The sequence below is a fragment of the Drosophila mauritiana genome, chromosome X, assembly GCF_004382145.1.
Source record: "Drosophila mauritiana strain mau12 chromosome X, ASM438214v1, whole genome shotgun sequence".
Taxonomy (NCBI): Eukaryota; Metazoa; Arthropoda; class Insecta; order Diptera; family Drosophilidae; genus Drosophila; species Drosophila mauritiana.
The window spans coordinates 991,714-1,009,541 of record NC_046672.1 but is presented as its reverse complement, the minus strand read 5'-3'; positions in this window follow the sequence as shown (position 1 = coordinate 1,009,541).

Sequence of the window (17,828 nt, the reverse complement as noted above, 5' to 3'; positions counted from 1 at the left end):
TTTACTTAAAAGCTGCTGAACAAGAAAAGCCTATTTTATTTAAATATTGTGTGATGTGGTTTTAAAAGTATTGTGATGTTTTAATCAGCTAATTTTCTGCATAAATTCAAATCTGTCAACTAGTTACCCTAATAACAGAACAAAACGATCTGAGTATGCATGAAATGCCCTATTTAAAAGTCAGCCGGAATTTCCCAATGTTTTGATTTTTGTCTGCAAAAATATTGTCCTAAAAGGAGGGGAAATTTTGGGACTTACTCAAACTCAAGTGAGTGAGTTGTTTGTGCAGAATAAAAACAGAGTAAAACTCAGTTGAAAAGCAAAAAACTCACACAAAACGAATATTTCGCTGTGTGCGTCGCTGGTTCAGCACTGGTTCCCCTAGTTTTCCCTGGCCTCTAAAAGCATCAGAACGCTAGAGGCGGTCTAAAAACAACTCAAGTACTTGGCAGCACTCAAGACTTGGACATGGACGGATGGTCCTTTCGAGGGACCAGCGATCGAAAGTCTCCGCCAGCACTGCTGGCCTGCCCCAATTTGGCTGGCCTGGTAAAGAACGAACGGTCGCGTCAGAGGACCCAAAAGCGAGTCCGACAAGGTCCCCAATTCGGTCGACTAGCCGGCATCCGCCCAAATCGAAGACCGCAACTCTCGAGGAAATGAGTTGTCAGCCAGAAAGTCCCAGAAGTCGACCACAGGCCAGACTGTGGACCCTAGAAACGCAGTATTACTAAGACCCAGTTCAACTCCAAGTCGATGCCGGAAAAGCCAATTAATTTGACAGCGCCTCCATAAACGGGCCACGGAAAAGTGCATTCATGTGGAACGCGGTGCCCACAGAGGATTGTGCTCCAGCTGCCACCTGTCACGTATTCCGCATCGCAAAAGTGGGCGGACATTGAACCTAGAGTAGCCCAGATGCCAGGACGCTAGAGTCCGGGAGTCATACAGTCCCGGAGTTCTGGGCCTAGACGCAGTCCCACGCCCACTTAGCCGCCGCCGCCGAAATGACGCCAAGGCTCCATCGGGAATGGGAATGCAGAGGGAGAAAATATGTGAGCTTTAGGTGAGATAAGGTGTCATGAATATATACCGCTTTAGTTCAAACCAAGGGTTATGATTTATGACGTAGAGCGGTGATATAATGGATATTTGGAGCAATTATATTATTTTAAATCTTTGGCCCCACTATTTGACGATTTTCAAAGCGACAAAAAGATTTGAAGTCTCCAAATTGGACAAAATTATATTTACAGTCCTGTACACATACAGTAATTGGAGATAATTTTCGCCCTGAACATAAATAGAGCTTATATGAAATAGTTCACATTATTTAATTGATTTGCTGGTTTTGCGCCAATCAAATTAGCCACATATTTGGCAAAAGCATATTTCGAGCAAACACACTATTTAATTAAATGAACCAATGGGATGCGATGGCAACGCTCGTGCAGGGCGATGCTATGAAAGCAAAGCATGATTTTTCGCAGTGTACTTTAGTGATATGATGGTCCGAGAAAAGCTCCCCCAGGCTTTTGCTGGCACCGCAGGAACGTGAACTTTGTGCCGTGCCGCCTCATTTGCACTACAAAAGCAGCCAGATGACTAAATTAATGAGATTTCCTAGTTGGCAAAGTTGGCTCCGGTTCGGGGTCACCGTTTCGAGGTCACCCTTCGAGACGATCTTAGCAGCTGCAAAGTGCCACGCATTTGGACTGCTTACTTTGAGCACTTTGTCGGAGAACAGTGCCCAACTGGACGCTCCTTAATGGCTTGTAAATTATTTAAACTTTGGGCAATCATTTTTAGTTGGGGTTAGTGGCGTAAGAGATATCCCACCCACCCAACTGCACGCCAGGTTTCCTGGGGGCTGGAAAGGGGTGTTGGCCAAGTTTTCAATTGATCTTCTGTGAAATGACTGCCCAGGACTTTTCCCACTGCTGATTCGCCCTACTCGAAATCCAACGGCTGGTAACTCTTAAGTTGACCCCCTCCTTGCTTCCATGCTAAAAAGTGGGTGGTGGGGAGGCGCCAACGGTCATCAAATACAATCTAATAAGCGAATCGCAGCCTGCGGCGCCGCAACTTTGAAGTCATTGCAGTTTATCACTTGCCAGGCGCTAAACTCCAAGACTCGGGGCAAAACTTTCGCCATGCTTTCATAAATCAGCGAGTTTGCTTTCCGTTCGCCGGTTGGAACCCCCCAAAATGCGCCCCCACCCCATAAGAAGGATTCCCCCGCTCTTAGCCCCGACCCAAGATGCGTTCGCTTCATTTCGACTTATCATTGCGCCAAACTTATGCACTAAAAACGCACTCCTCTGTGGGTGGAGTGGGGTTGGGCTGGACTGTGCTGGAATGGAATGGGGAATGGGATAGGTTGCGTTGGGTAAACTAGCCCGATTTTATGGCTCTTCATTTTTTACCCGTTGAACGAACATTTTTGGGGCCATGACTATCAAAATAATTGTCGTTCGCTTTCTTAACCAGCAGATAAATCACGTACTATAACGCTAACGCCCCTCTCCAATCCATAGAACATTCTAGCTCAAGGTCTGTATAAGTCTGAATAAGCAAGGCAGGGAAAATGTTCAAAAGAATTTTCCAAAAGTGTTATTAAGAAGGCGCGCGTGAATAAAGGAGGCAAAGGAGCATTTCTGCCATATTTGTGCGACACAACAACAGGAAAAGGATTTCAGATAAAACAGTCGACAAAATGAGGTTTACGAATTGCTGTTGTTGGTGGCTTAAAAAATGTTGGCTTAGGGAAAATGTACCAATTTATTAATTCAGCGACCAAAAATGATAATTGCAATTTGGCCATAATTTTTGCAATGCATTTTTGAGTGCGGATTCTGTTGGGTGGAAGAGCAATAAAAATGCCAGGCGCGTACCCACCGAGAAGCGAGATGCGGATGCGAGATGCGGATGCGATATGCGAGATGCGTCACAAAAGATATATAAAAACATCAGGCGGACAAAAGGCGAGTGGACACGGACGCGCGTTTGAGGGTTCGAAAAGGGGGATTGTGGAGGAGCTATAACAAACAGCCATTTCAATTATTTATTGGAATTTTTACCTACTGACAGCAAACAGAGAAAACAGAACCAAACAGCACAGAACAGCAGAGGCAAAAGGCAGAACGTCCAAAAGCCCCGAAAAAAGGAGCAAACACGAAGGGGGCCGTGTCGGAGGGAGAAAGGATACAACGGAGCAGCACAAACAGCATTCAGGACATACAAACACACACACACAGACACGAGCATACGAAATTGTTAAATATATGTAAGCAGTAATAAAGAGCAACAGGGCCGCAAAGGGGAGAGAGGGGGGAAAAGAGTCTAAAAAATATGGAGATGGAGATACGCAGCAGGTGAAAAAAAACCGAGCACAGAGCGAGCACTAAAGCCAATGCACAAAATATGTATCAGAAGGTAAACTGCAATTGCCGAGCGCACCAAACCAAAAACATTTCTCCCCCAACCGCCCACCATTCTTCCCACCTGTCGCTGCTGTTCATGCGTACGTGCCTGGCAAGCGCCACCACCAACCACCCACCACGCACCACCCACCTCCCACCATCCACCAACCAGGCAGCAAACAACAACCCCCTCCTCTTACAACCCGCCACAGTTGCCACCCACTCGTGCCACAAGTGTCGAGTCCGCATCCCCGCACAGTGGAGCAAAAAGGAATACGCATGTGGAAGAATACATGGTATGCATCTTGAAGTAACAACTCGAGTGCTTCTTGTCATATTTCCATTTTGTCTCTTAAGCTTTCTAGGACCAACAGAGCTGTACTTATTGGTAGTCAGAGTGACACTAAATCAAGTGGAATGAGTAGCGATAGAGGCAGGGTTCCATCTATAATGCTTAGCTCCTTAGCTTGCGACAGCTTTTCGACCAAAAAAACCCAATTGAGATGAGGGCTGGTCAGTTTTCAGCTGACCTCAACCCTTCCTTGCCGATTCTTCCCGTCGAGGGGCTAACTTATGTCGGACTAACCCCGCACTTATAATTAAACCATCGATAAACACTCCATCGCAATGGGACTGTGTCGATGGCCAATGAAAGTAAATCAAATTCTCCCTGCAGCTGGCAGTTTAACCCAGCCGTGCCCTCGCGTCCATCTTTGGTCCCGACCCAATGAGGACCCAACCCAATCTAGCCCGCCCCCCAAGCTGGGTGTGTGGCGAAAAATTGGTCCTTTCGGGATCCTGTGGAGCGTGCCGTGCATTCGAATGCGGCTTGGTCACCAGGACCGGCCACCCGGTATTCCTTGTTGTCCACCCTTTCGTCGTTTCGTTTGGCATTTCATTTTGCAGTTTATCTCTCTGCCATTTTGGTGTCGCAAATCTCACATAATATCCAATTGCTAGTTAAGGAGATTTGGGGCGGGATGCTCTGATAAGATTACCGACCACACGTGTACTTTGGGCCCTAAAAAATTGAACCCCAGCCCCCTGCATCCACCCGCAGTTGCTGAGAGATTGTTTGGAAAAACTATTTCAGCTCGATGCTAATGTAAAATTTATCATTATTATGCAAAATGGTCAATCCATGCTTTCCATACAGCAGCGAAAAAATGTTGGGGATATAATGTGGCTGGCTGCTTGCATTGTTCATTTACGAATACCTTACCGATTGAATCAGAACAGAACTCGAATTAAATGTTTTAAAATTAGTATTCGATGAGCGAACAGTGTGTATTTCGTCCTCATTCTCATATCAAATAAAGGAACAATTGAAATGTCTCTTTGAGCTGCGAGTATCGATTTGGTTACTTGCTGTTTATTTTCGGCTCTTTTTCTTTTTTTTTGCCGTGTACGGTGCTGCATGTCCTGTGTGGTGGAGTGGATTGTATATCCATCTGTATACCCCTATTGAACCCGGAGCCACCTCCTCCGCTCTTCACAGTCCTTTCATTGGCCACAAAATTGGGTTCTGGTTACGTGTTTGTGTACGGAAAGTTTTTGTTTTGTGTTCACCTGTCTCTTGTTTTTGCCTCTGTTATGGATTTTATAATTTTCCGACATATTTCCAAAAAGACTGCGAGCTGGTCCTTCAAGTCTGGCCAAAGTGAAGAGCGGCCAATTTAATTGTCCCTCAACGGCAAGCTGTAATAAATCAGCAAGCAGGCAGGCGGAGCAATAAGCGAATCGAAAACTGACTGAAAGGCACATCCTACCATCCAACCATCTGTTTGCTGAAATGAAAATTTTTTTTTTCTCATGCTTTGATCATGGCCAAGGATATTTGTTCTTCCGGTTTCTGTGGGACGTCGAGGCTAAGCCAGCTTTGGGTCTCTCGTCCCATTGCAATGGAGACAGCGAGTCGAAGATTATGTTTGCCTGGCCTACGAAGTATTAAATTATCACGGCAGCATCCTGGACCATTTTCATTTAACATTGGAGTCTCGATGGGGGATTGTTAGATCGTTTGATTGTTTGATTGTTATAATGCGTTAATGTCTTGCGGCTATCGAAATGTGTTTAAAATGTGTTTATTGCGATAAAGTTTTTGGTCCGCATGGCGTCTTTGCCACAAACATAAATGCTGCATGAACAGCGTGCATTCGGCTTTTCCGTCCAACCAGCTCAAATAATTTAAATTTATTGTGGAAATTAGTCCATGACCGCTGCTGCTGTGGCTCCGGTTGAACCAATTTGTATGCAGAATTTGCAATTAGAAATTTCTGACATTAATAAGCAGCAATTTGTGCACATGGCACCATCACCATCGCCATCGCCATAGCCAGCAGACAAGAGAAACTCGAGAAAGGATCTCCAAGCGGGCGGAGAAAGTGCCGGGGTGATGGGGGTGGTAGGAAGAATTATTTGGCCGAAACTGTTGCAATTAGTGTGACAAACAAAACAAGCAACTTTTGAAAGTTTTGAAAAGTGTCGCACGCCGAAACGAATCCAGATACCTGGCATTTGCTGGTGCTTAAGTCGTAAGTCGTAAATAATTCCATTTGATTCGGACAAGTCAACATGACAATGGGATTGCGAAAACAAAGACCTGAAGTGGCTACCCTGAGCTTGCCATTTAAAGGCTTTTTTACTTTGTTAAGTAGGTTGTGCGACTTTCTCAATGGAGAAGCTATTCCTTGTAATCTGATTATGAAAATAATCCAAAAGCACAGACGATCTCTTTCGTTTCTTAGAGTACTTAAAGGTAGTCAGACCCAAAAAGTTGCCCGTTTGTTGCGACATAATATCACATACTACGTAATATCATATGCAAATAGGCAAATTTAAGTGAAATAAAATTAACACGACAAGTGTTCAATGCTTTTCTGCCGAGCACAACATACCCTATGTTGTCTTCTAGTACCGTGTTTATTCAACCAATGGATGCCAAACGCAAACCCAAGCATTGCAGGAAGCTTGTGTCTTGGCACTCGTCCCCAGATTCAATTTGTCATCTTCTGATGAGCCCGGTGGCCATATGAAAGATGAGCACCCTGGGTATGGCAATGGGTATAGCTACACAGATCCGCACGATGAATCACAGAAGGAGCCAGTTGCCATGCCAGCAAAGTCCCAAATGCCTCTGATAATGAGCCCCAGTCCAGATTTCTGACCCCTGGACTCAGTTGCCATTCCAGTGCAGCTCCAGCGGAATCCAGACATGGCTTATGCTTGTTGCCCCAAAAAGAAAACTGAGACCCGACTGCAGCCACCATGAAACTTTTCATTAACACATGCCCAGATTGTCTGCACAGGGGAAAAAAGTGGAGAGCACAGACAGCCTCCCAGTTGACACGAGGAAGGTATGGTTTTATCGGCAGATACATTTGTATGTTCATCTTAACTGCCCACGAGTAGAAAACCGATCGACTATTGCATACTGCGTGCCCGTAAACAGTTCTGCACTCGAATTCGGTTCTTCATTGGAGCACCCTTACAGTTATAACTTGCAATGCCCTTTTGGCAAATGTTGATATTTTCCAAGCTAACGCCCGTTTCTTTTTTCCGTGTATGAACGGCACGAAGGGCGTGACACCGGGGGGCGTGGCTGGCTTGTTGCACAGCGCCAAATGGGCGCGTTACTTAGCTTAAGCTGTTTTCCCCCGCCGCCTTCCTGGCGAACCAAAAGTTTGCTTGCAGCACTTAAATATTTATAAACGAAACTCATGGCATGGCGCTGGCTGTGGGTGCGGAAAGGGGCTGATGTCCTTGGACGAGGTGCTGACAAGTGGAGCAGGTGCTGCCCACTTTTGCTGCCCACTTGTTGTTGGAAGGGTGGGGAGGGGGGGTGGAGTTCTGTACCAACAGGACTCGCATCTCGTTGTGTTTTCCTCTCCCTGCACAAAAAGTAAACAAATTCCGTGGAATTTTTTTTTGGCTGTATGAGCGAAAATAATCAACTTTAATATAAAATAGATTATTGATGTTTGCTCTGTTCTGTTCTGTTTATTTGTTGTTGCTATCATACATAGTCCCCGGTGTTATCGGTGCCATCGTGGATGCTGCCACTATGCTTATTATTCCACATTCCACCGTGCACCATGGACACACAATGTTGCCGATGGAACAAAGTAATTGATTGTGCAACGAACTGCCATGGATACACAGTGTTTTGTTTTCCGACTCCAGTGCAGAATCCACGCCAATTACGGACAATATCGTATATTAACGCACAAAATTAAATGTTTATACGCTTTGTGTGGAAGATACAGGTAACTGCTGCTCACTTGCATTGAATTACCTTCGTGAAGAGTGCTTTTCGTGTTGTACGAGCTTCGCAAGTGCTGCCCACTGTGCGCGAAAAATAATATTACCCTATTATCAAAGACACACAATCTCCAATCTCACGTGGGCAAGCCGGTGCACATTTGGGTGAGTGTGTTTGATTGTGTTCAATTGTGTTGCATTCAGTTGGATTCGATTGAATTGAAATGGGAACAAAGTGGCAAGTGTTGCGATCTGAAGGGGATTCGCCTGGGGGCCTTCCACCGCGCGTTGCTCATTCCCATAGTCAAAAACACACCCACACTTATACTCGCTTTTATGAAAATGGCGCCTTTCGGCCCGAACCATAAATAAAGGAAATGGGGAATGGGCCATGGGCCGCAACAGCTGCTAACCAGATTGTGAGATACATTTGGGTGGGGGCGGGAGGAGGCCGTGGAGAGTTGTCAAAATAAAAAGCAAAGTTAACAAGTAGCTGGCTTGTGGGCCCTTTTCCCTACCTCGTAATACTTGGCAGTAGTTGGGTCGTATTCGAAATGCAGGATACAACAATCGTATATTAGCCATTTGGCAGGAACGTTTTAAAACCCCATGGATATGCACATACATATGTATTCTAATTATACATTAAACCATATTTTTTGATTCAGCATCACTCGATAACAAAATACATCCGATTCTTGCAGTGCAAGCACTTGGATACAATTCAGGCTTACGTTTTTTTTGTTCAATTTTCCACTCCTTGGACTCAATGAAAAGGGAAATTGGCCACAATCTGCAGATCTTCTCCCTCACTCCTTTGAAGAGGCTCATTGTCGGCTGCTCATCTTTTTGCTTCCCTCTGGATGGGCCGCCCCTGCCCCTGGACATGAAAATATAAATTTCTGTTAACCTTTTGCCGCTGGCTGACGTTATCCTAAATCAACAACAATGACTGGACCTCCCATCCGCTGCCGCCCACCGACCACCGCCTTCCGCCCCTTCAATTGTGCCAATTGCCTGCCGCTCGTCAGTTAATCAAAGTAAAAGCCGCATTGGGTCGTTGGGCCTGGGCAGTGCCACTCCCCCTTTTCGGAGCCTCTGCAAAAATAACAAAAGCTTCCGACAAAAGTAAGCGCCCCAAGAAGACATAAACAGGAAGAGGAGTCTGAGTCTGGCTGGCAACGGACAGGAAAGGCACACAGACTACGGAATACAGGGTTATCCGCCGACGCTCTATTTTGTTAATAATTTAAATTCTTAATTGTCGAAAATGTATACATAGGAACACCGCCACCATCTCCGCCGTGCTTGGTATCCTCGCACTAGGATGCTGGCAGCAAGCTTAGCCAGTTTTAAGAGGACTTTCTTATGTCTAGGGTTTTGCAATTTGAAATCATATCGATGAGCCATAACCTCCAGGTAGTTGTTTTCGGTGTAAAGTGCAGGGCAGGACACGTTCCTGCCGGTTCCTTGTCTCCTCCGTCTTTTGGCAGGAAGCCAAAAACTTTTCGGCATAGAGAACGGTTTTCCGCCCGCCAGCCCCCAGTTTTCCACCAACCTTTTTGCATTTTGCCAGCGATTTGCTTTCGATTCAGAGGAGTGGAAAGGGGCGGGCGGTTGGTTTCGTTTGGGGTGAGGGCAACCATATTTTAGCGCATCGATGGCGAAATATTTTTCAATTTTTCAACACATTTAGCTGGCAGCAGCAAAATGCTGCTCATATTTTCACAAGCTGTCAACATATATCTTGCGGGGGTGGTCGGGGGAGGTTTGGGCTGGTTCAGGGTGGCTTGGGGTGGTTTGGGATGGACGCGGGATGCAAGCGGGATGGGGGGTTGGTTGGGTTGCTGCGTGTGCAGTTCTGGCAATGTTGCAACGACAGCACCAACAACACACTCGAAAAACGCAATATTTCCGGGGGTAACTTTGTAGTTTTTAGTAGCCTGTAATTTTTATGAGTTTGGCAACAAAATGAAAATGTAACCAAAGTGTCTGAGAATAATTGTTACTATTTAGTATGCCTAAGCGGAGAAAAGTGTATTTGGAGCATAAAGTATGTGACACGCCATTAAATTTGTTGGTCCTGGCTATAACGCTATAATGGAAAAAAATGGTACATAAACTCGAAAGGTGCATAAAAAAAAACATGAGTAAGTTAATCAATTAATGGAAAGAGAACCGAAAGCCTATGGCAATCATCGTCACTCGTATTTTCTAAGTGAGACTATCCACATGGGATTTTTTCCGAGTGCAGATCAGGCAAGCAGTGCGGCGACAACAACGGCAGCGAAAGCAGTAGACGTACGGCAAACAACACTTGTAAAAGTGACGCCCTCCTTTCTTTTTTTGCTGTCACGCCCATTTGCCAACGCTGATTGACAAAGCAGCTAGCAAAAATGTAACAGACTCGGAAAGAGAAAGGGGATTTCCCCTTTTGGCGGCGACATCAAACAACATGGCATAAAATCAGCTCAACTGCCAACGCTCTTTTGCACTGCTTGCGCTGCTCAGTGGCTCGAAAATGGGCAAAACACTTCTACAAAGTGCAACTTACATACTTTCCCTGCCGCTCGGGCCACCGTGTTTCTGTTGGAGGATGGAAAGGTACCTCCCAATAGTGCCAGGGACACATTAATGCGTTTATGCGTAGGCTTCTGCTCAAAGGAGCGTCCTTTGAGCTTTGAGCATGTTACAGTTATTTGTTATTTGCATGCAAAGGGAAACCAGCTGGCAGCAAGCAGTGATTTCGAACCTATCCGCCATGTGGGCCCATTATTATCCCTTTCGTAATAACAACCCAAGAAGTTTTCGGCCTGGTTGACCGTCTCGCCAGATGTTCACGCTTCGGCTTGGTGCATAAACCCCGGCTCTGTGGGATGCGGATCATTTGATAACGCATCGGCGTAGCACTTAAAAGGCATGCAGCGAGTCCCATCCGAAAATACCCCCACACGCGCCCACTTCGAAACTCCGGACCATTCAGCGATTAAGGTGATTTTAAGCGCACACGCGTTTTCCGCGCGATTTGATGGCGCATTCGGTCGCGTTTGATTGCACCGCCCAAGCAATTAAAGTCGCCTCGTAAAGTCAGGACTTAAATCGTCACAGCTTCGCAACATATACGGGGCTCAAAATAATAGGGAGCAATAATTTAGGTCTGAAACCCTATATTTCAAAGAAAATTAAAAAGTAAGTGTGACAAATGTACACGCATCTTGAGAATATTTAATCTTTAATGTCTCAAAATAAGGCAGAAATATCACTATGTTTATTTTAGCCAGGATTTTTTTCCATATAGAGGATAAAGATCAATTCACTTTGCTAACAAAGTCAGCTAGAAAATTGACCGCTGCTGTACGTTGTTGTGCGTGTGCGAAGCGAGTGTCTGATGATGACTTCTGATGTGGGTGCCTGTGTTTGATTTCAATTTGGTTCGGTTATTGCCTTGGCCACAAAAAATAATAAGCCAAGTCGTCAGATGGGCGGGCATAAAACTGGGCTTGACCTCTGACCCCTGACCCCCCTACATGCATGTTAAATGCCTCTCCAAAAGGAGAAAAGGCTCCGTGCAATGGCATGCGAAAATGCGTTCAATTGAAACTGGGTTACGAACTATGGGCTGCGGGATACGGGCAACGGGCTACGGATTTTGGGGTACGGATTGCTGGTTATGGCTTATGGGCTATATGGCTAATGGGGCAGATTGGGTTTTTCGGGGCTGCGAATGCGATGACGATGCGACGATAGCCTGGATTTCGGGCAGAGGTCGCAGTTCGAAATTCAGAGGTCGGAAGACCGGGCTGATTGAAATAGATGAGCATGTCCAAGCAGCATTACATTGAAAGAAATATCACCATTGAAAAGCAATGCAAGGCAAAAAGATGTTGCTTCTTAGAGTTTTAAGTTAAAAATAGTTGCATACTACTTAACGAGATATCTGACACTAGGCTTAATGAACACTTTCTGACTAATATACTTTTTGTTTTGTGAAACGTATTCGGCTGAGTGCATCTCCAGCTTTCCTTCGTCCTGCAGTTGATGATGAGGACGCCGTATTTGGTGGAGAGCATGGGGATTGACTAATTGATGCCCATGACATCGAGGGGATCCGGATGAGGAGAAGGATGCAGGCAACTTAAACTAAGGCTGCGATTGGTGACATTTTGATTGATGGCCAAATAATTTTAATTGGCTTTGGTTTCGGCCAGACCGCGCGATTGAGTGATCCCTTGATTGATTCGATAATTGAATTGTTTATTCGATTGCGAATACAATTGGCCAGCGATGGAAGTTGATGACGACACGGAGCTATGACATGATTCCTATGACGCAATAAAGGGGAACCTTGATAATCGGACATATGTAAGTAGAAAGCACTTAAGGGATTTACATATAAATAAAAAGCAAAGTCCCTAACCACATTTAACAAACGTGGAAACTGATTTGTGCAGTGCTTTGGACTACCAACGGGAAATGTTGGAGACTTACAACATAGAATTCGTAATACAAATTCATACAATGAGTATACGTACGGAATATCCTCCAGTCGACACTGAACATAGGGAAAATATGTCAGACACAACCTGATCTCTCCTTGAGAGGATATTATCCGCTTTACGGGCTCCTCTAGAAAATTGATTAATGACGAGGAATATCTTGCACACATATGAAGAGAGCCGCAGGTGGCAGCCGTAGAGCCATCCTTTCTGGGCGACGGATGATGATGGATCCGTGATTGATTCGCATTCCCCAAATGCCTACAAGCGAACTGGCCACGCAGCCATTATCACTTTCTCCCAGTCCCTGCACTGCGTCCTTTCCGTTTCACATTTCGCACTGATAATTGCCTAATGACTAACTGCGGCCAGGAAAGTGCACATGAAAAGTGCACAGTGACATGGTCATAGTTTTGGATGACAGAGGGAAATATTGCCAATTCCTACATTTTCCAGCTCAACATTTCCATTTATTTCACAGTGTTGGAAATACAGTGTACTTCACAAGTAGGGTCATCAGCGGTTGACGCTTTTCGTGGGAGAAAATTCGAGGGAAAACAGCAGCAATCCGTTCGATGCCTGCAACCGACTCGGCTGGATAAACAACATTATCTGCATGCCAACCCACCGCAAAAACTAAACAAAACCGATGCTCTGTTTAATCACAAACAAATGCGTCCGGCGCAAGGCAGTAAAAATAAAGCGGAAAGCCCCAAAAAACCCATGAAAACCGATGAAAAGCCATGAAAACGGCAACAGAAACAACAACAGCTCCCGGGGCGAGAACAATGCAGGGATTTCGATCCCGAACAACCCACTCAACCCCCAAGAAACCCTTTCAATTTACCCGGAGCGCTGCAACCCACGACTCTGGACAATGACAAAACGTTACACACTTTGGCCGCTATTAATTTTCGAAAAATAACCAAAAAACGAATACGAATTAAGGCGCAGTGTTGGAGAGCAAACTTTGAAGTACTTTGGCCTGCGCAATTTTCAGTGAAATAATTTGGCATTGTGGTGTGGAAGGAGTGGTGGCAGGATTGGTGGAAAATGGCAGCCTAAAATGTGTATCTCGCCCACAAAAATACCGGGTGGATGTGGCTCGTCTGTGTGCTTAGCTGTTGAAGTTTTCAATAAAAAGTTTTCCAGATACAACAATCGAATGTAATGGGATTTTGCCATTCTTTTTTTTTTTGATTTTTAATAAATAATCCAGCGAGCAAGACATTTCTGTCCAGGACCTTTAATTTTGGTTTGGACAAGGCCAAAACGTTGTTCTGTTCCTCAAATCTGGCTAATCTTACATGTCATTAGAATTAATTAGAAAGTGTGGCAAGGTCCTGATTATCATTATAATACCCTTGAAAGGTTGGGAAAAAGGGGTAAAAAGGAATGTAGCATATATGTATGTATTTTCAATGCACATTGTAAGCGGTGGAAAAGCTGCGCACCGCCAGCCAAACAATGGGGCATAACTTTGCGGCTATACAAATATTGGGCGGTGGCAGAGGTTCTTTTTGCAATTTTGCACACACAAATAATTAGTTGCAACAACGGGCGCACGGCGTCACTAACTTTCAACACGGTTACCGTTAAACCGAAACCGAGAGTCGCCTTCCATTGGATTTTCCGCCCATCCGCAGAGCATCCGTCCGCCCCTCGATTTTCCACCCGCTGTGGCCACAGGCATTTAACTGATTTGCGCTGCTGCGATGATTTCATTTTCATTTTGCACCGGCACGCTGTTGTTGCTGCTGCTGAAAGCGCATAAAAAGCATAAGCGCGTAAATAAAGTCAACCTCATTTATTTTGAATATAAACTACATTTTTTACGACTGCCAGCCGCAGTAGCAGCGCGTCCCCACTCGAAGAAGAAGCAAAAGTCAAAGCGCTTTTCCAGTGCGGAAAAGTCTAGCAAAGGAAAGGAAAGCAGGGGAAAAGTCAGCAGCTTGGCGACAACAACAGCGTGGCATTCGCTGCGACTCGGCGGAGCACTTAAGCTGGAGCACTGTGAGAAATAGAAATCACTAATGTACATCATTTTTTATGGACTGTTACATAAAATCAAATATTCGATCATTTCGAGCATTCTTTATGCCCAGCTTCTCAAAGCGGGTAGTTTCGAATCGGGGTACCTTTGCCTAAAATGGGCATATACTAATTGTTGCAACTGTATTCCAGAATAGGGAATCCTGTCCATTTTGTACGCATAAAATCAGTTACTTTTCCCTTTCGCGAGGAGAAAAGTTTAATGATTTGGGAAGTTTCCGAGTCATCGACGGCGACTGCGGGTGGAACTCTTTGATTGTCCAGACACCATAAAGATGCCCATCGAGGGATAAGAGTCCGCAAAAGCAAATGCAAATCACTTGCCCTGTCGCTTTTTTGGCAGACTTTGCAGTTTTGCTGCTCCTCTGCTGCCTATTTCCAAATCCATCCGATGTTTCAGAACCTTGCACCTTTACTTTTCGTGACACTTTCGTAAAATACAAAATAATTACTTTTCTACCTATTGGTGATCTTGTTTGACAACTATTCCGAGGGCATTTGGTCGTCTGCTTTTGCGATGAAACGAGGAGTCAGAGAAAAGTTATTGTTTCTTGCTTTTTCAAGCATGCTTGTTGGTTTTATTACGCATTGTTGTCATCCCATTCGCCAATTTCCAACCCACCGTCCTGGCTTCTGCCACTTTATTTATCCTTGCTCCTTTTCGCCTTTCCTCGGCTGTCTCTTCAAAAAAGCAGTTTTTATTGAGGTCTCGACATTAAAGACAAAAGGTGGCATATGGCCAAAAGCATTCAGTGTGCGGCATGGGCGTGGCAGGCTAGGAAGTTTGGGTTTGGGTCCGGGTTCGGGTTATAGTTCATTGCCGCGTGTCGCTTGTTTGCCTGCGAAATCTGCGACCGAGATAAAATTAACCAGCTGGAGAGAAGAAATAAAGAGAATGCATTTGTCATGACCTCGAAACGGAAACAATTGAAAAAAGCTTTTCCTATCGCGCCAACGACAACGACAACGACAACGAATTCGGTGTGTCGTCCGTTCGGGGGGTTGAAGCGGCGGGTGCGGGGGCGACCCCTGCTTTTCTGGGGGTCGTCGGTGTCATAGAGCACCTCAATCTCCGCCCCGACCTCCGACATGGCCCGCTGCCGCCCGCCCCTCATCACAACTGTAGCACACACCGAAATGCAGCTGACATAGAAAAACGGCTTTTTATGTGCACCCAGCACATATCTGTGTAAAAGTATATAGGTATATACATGTACATGTACCGCTGGGTGGACCCATGAAAAGCAAACCGTTAGGAGTTCTTGAAATATATTGACTATGCCCATCGCATATTAGTTCCTCTTTTATGAACTATGCTTATGTCCTAGCACCTGTGTACGTCCAACTGAATAGATGTGCTCCCTTGTGAAGGTATTTCCGAGACTTGAGTTGTTCGGACTCCTGCTGCAGTTGGTCCACCCTAACTCGCCCAGCACATACCGGACACAGTATATAGTCAGACTTTCTCTTAGTTGCTGTATGAAGTCGCCCGGCTCTTCTTTTTTGTGCTCACACAATGCAGTGGACCCCGTCCGGCAGCAAAAACATTCAACTTACTGCCAAGAAAATTCCTTTCCTCTGTGCTTTTCCTCGTTCCTGCTGTTTGTTTGGCATTGAGCAAAGTAAGTCAACTGGTCCAAAAAAGAGTCGAAAGAGGTTGGCAGGGGGCGTCGAAGGGGACTGAGATTTAAACGGGTTATAGCCTCTGTCCGAACAGTTTGACATCCCACACGCACCGTCGAGCCAGGTGAAAAGCACCGGTTACCCCGAAAAAGCGCAGAAAATTGGCCTAATCCGCTTGCCAAAAGTCGGCTTGCTGGGGAAACTTTGCACTCACTGGGCAAATAATCTTGTTTTCATTGGAGCTGTAAAAGTGTTGTTCAAGTTTTGGCAAACCTTTCGACGTTTATTGTTCTTCAAAAATTATATATGAATCCGCTAAATAAAAATATTTCTGCTTTTCTAGATGATTTTCGATTAAAAATCCAAAATAAAGATGGTCAAATTTCGGTTACGAAACGAAATGGAATTCCTTAAAATTCATTTCAAGATCTGCTTGCTGATTCCACAAAGTCAAAGTCAAAAGTTTATAATGTGGCAAGCAAATAAATCAATAATTTTCAGATTTGCAACAAATTTCAATAGTCTTATTTATGATGTAGCAGTAACAATTGATACACTTCCCCCTTCACCAATGTGAATTGTGTGAAAATGCATTTATGATCTCATCAATAATGCATATTAAAATTATGAAATTTATGTATATAAAACCATGTTTAGTGTTCAGTTCTCACCAAATTTGCACAAAAACGGAGGACCACAATAAATCGCACTGCGTTGCACATAAATCTTGGTTTAATGCGAGCAAGCTAATAAAAACTGAAAACGTTTAATTTAATTGATTGAGCTGACCATCGTCAAATACAACTAATTTGATTGCAAACCGAAATGGGTTTAATTTCGAGCATTAGACAAGTGCAAATAGCTTTAAGCGGTGCGACTATTTGTAAATTCCCTTGCACAGAAGAAGGCTTCACAACTAAGTTATGCATGAAAACTAAATACATCCATGAATTATCCATCTAACGTTGGTCCTGTTTGAAGCCCTTTAGCAGAAGTGCCCCAGGATGTTGGCCTTAAATGTGTGAACCAGTTCCGGGGGGATCTTGAACCCGTTTTGGCCGAGCACAGCACAAGCTGAAAATTAATTACGCTTCAACTTCATTATTTTGCATGCCTGAACATATTTGCTTTGCCGCTGCACCCACTCAAACTTCACTTCAACTCCTCCGGCGAAAGCTTTTCTTTTTAGTTTCAGTTTGGGCCTGGCTGACACCATTTTGCGCATGGTCAATATTTCAAACAGATTAGAGAGGCAACAAAATGCGCCTTAATTGAATGGCTCGGGCTCAGGACCTCGCCAGGCAGCTGCTCCGTACAAGACATCCATATTTAATGAGCCACCAACACGTCGCGACGCATTTCTAGCCGCATCCTTCGAGGCAGCTCCAGCCAGCTCCGCCGCCTGATGTCGGGCCATCAGTGCCTTCCTTTCCATGCCCTTCGCCCATCCTCCGCGGCGCGGCACGCATCTCCCATTTATCGTTTATGCGGCGAAAACTACCGGAACTACCCACGCCGCATCGCTAACGAATTACCGATGTATGAAGTTGCGGTTTGCTACAATCACCTTTCCCAATGACAGATAATTAAACATTTATTTTAATCCGCAGAAAGTAAGCACGCCAAAAATCGAGCAATGAATGAATGAAACTCAAATTCAATTTAAGATTTACGCACATCCTCGCCATACATCATCGCATATGTACATACATATGTATATATTTGCAGCAGGATATGGTTTCAGGATAAGTCGGCTTCGAGCAATTTAATTGAGGAGTGGCAAGTCGCAGTTGCTGCTAACCCATGAACTCGGCATTCCGCTTGGGGCATCGTTAGCGGCACCTTCGAGGCGTCACGCACTCACTTACACCTACACACTGCCACACTTCCACACACACACGCTCACACACACAAGCACACACTCGGGGACGCCTAGTTATACGTAAGCCGAAACATAAATTTCGTTAATCATTGA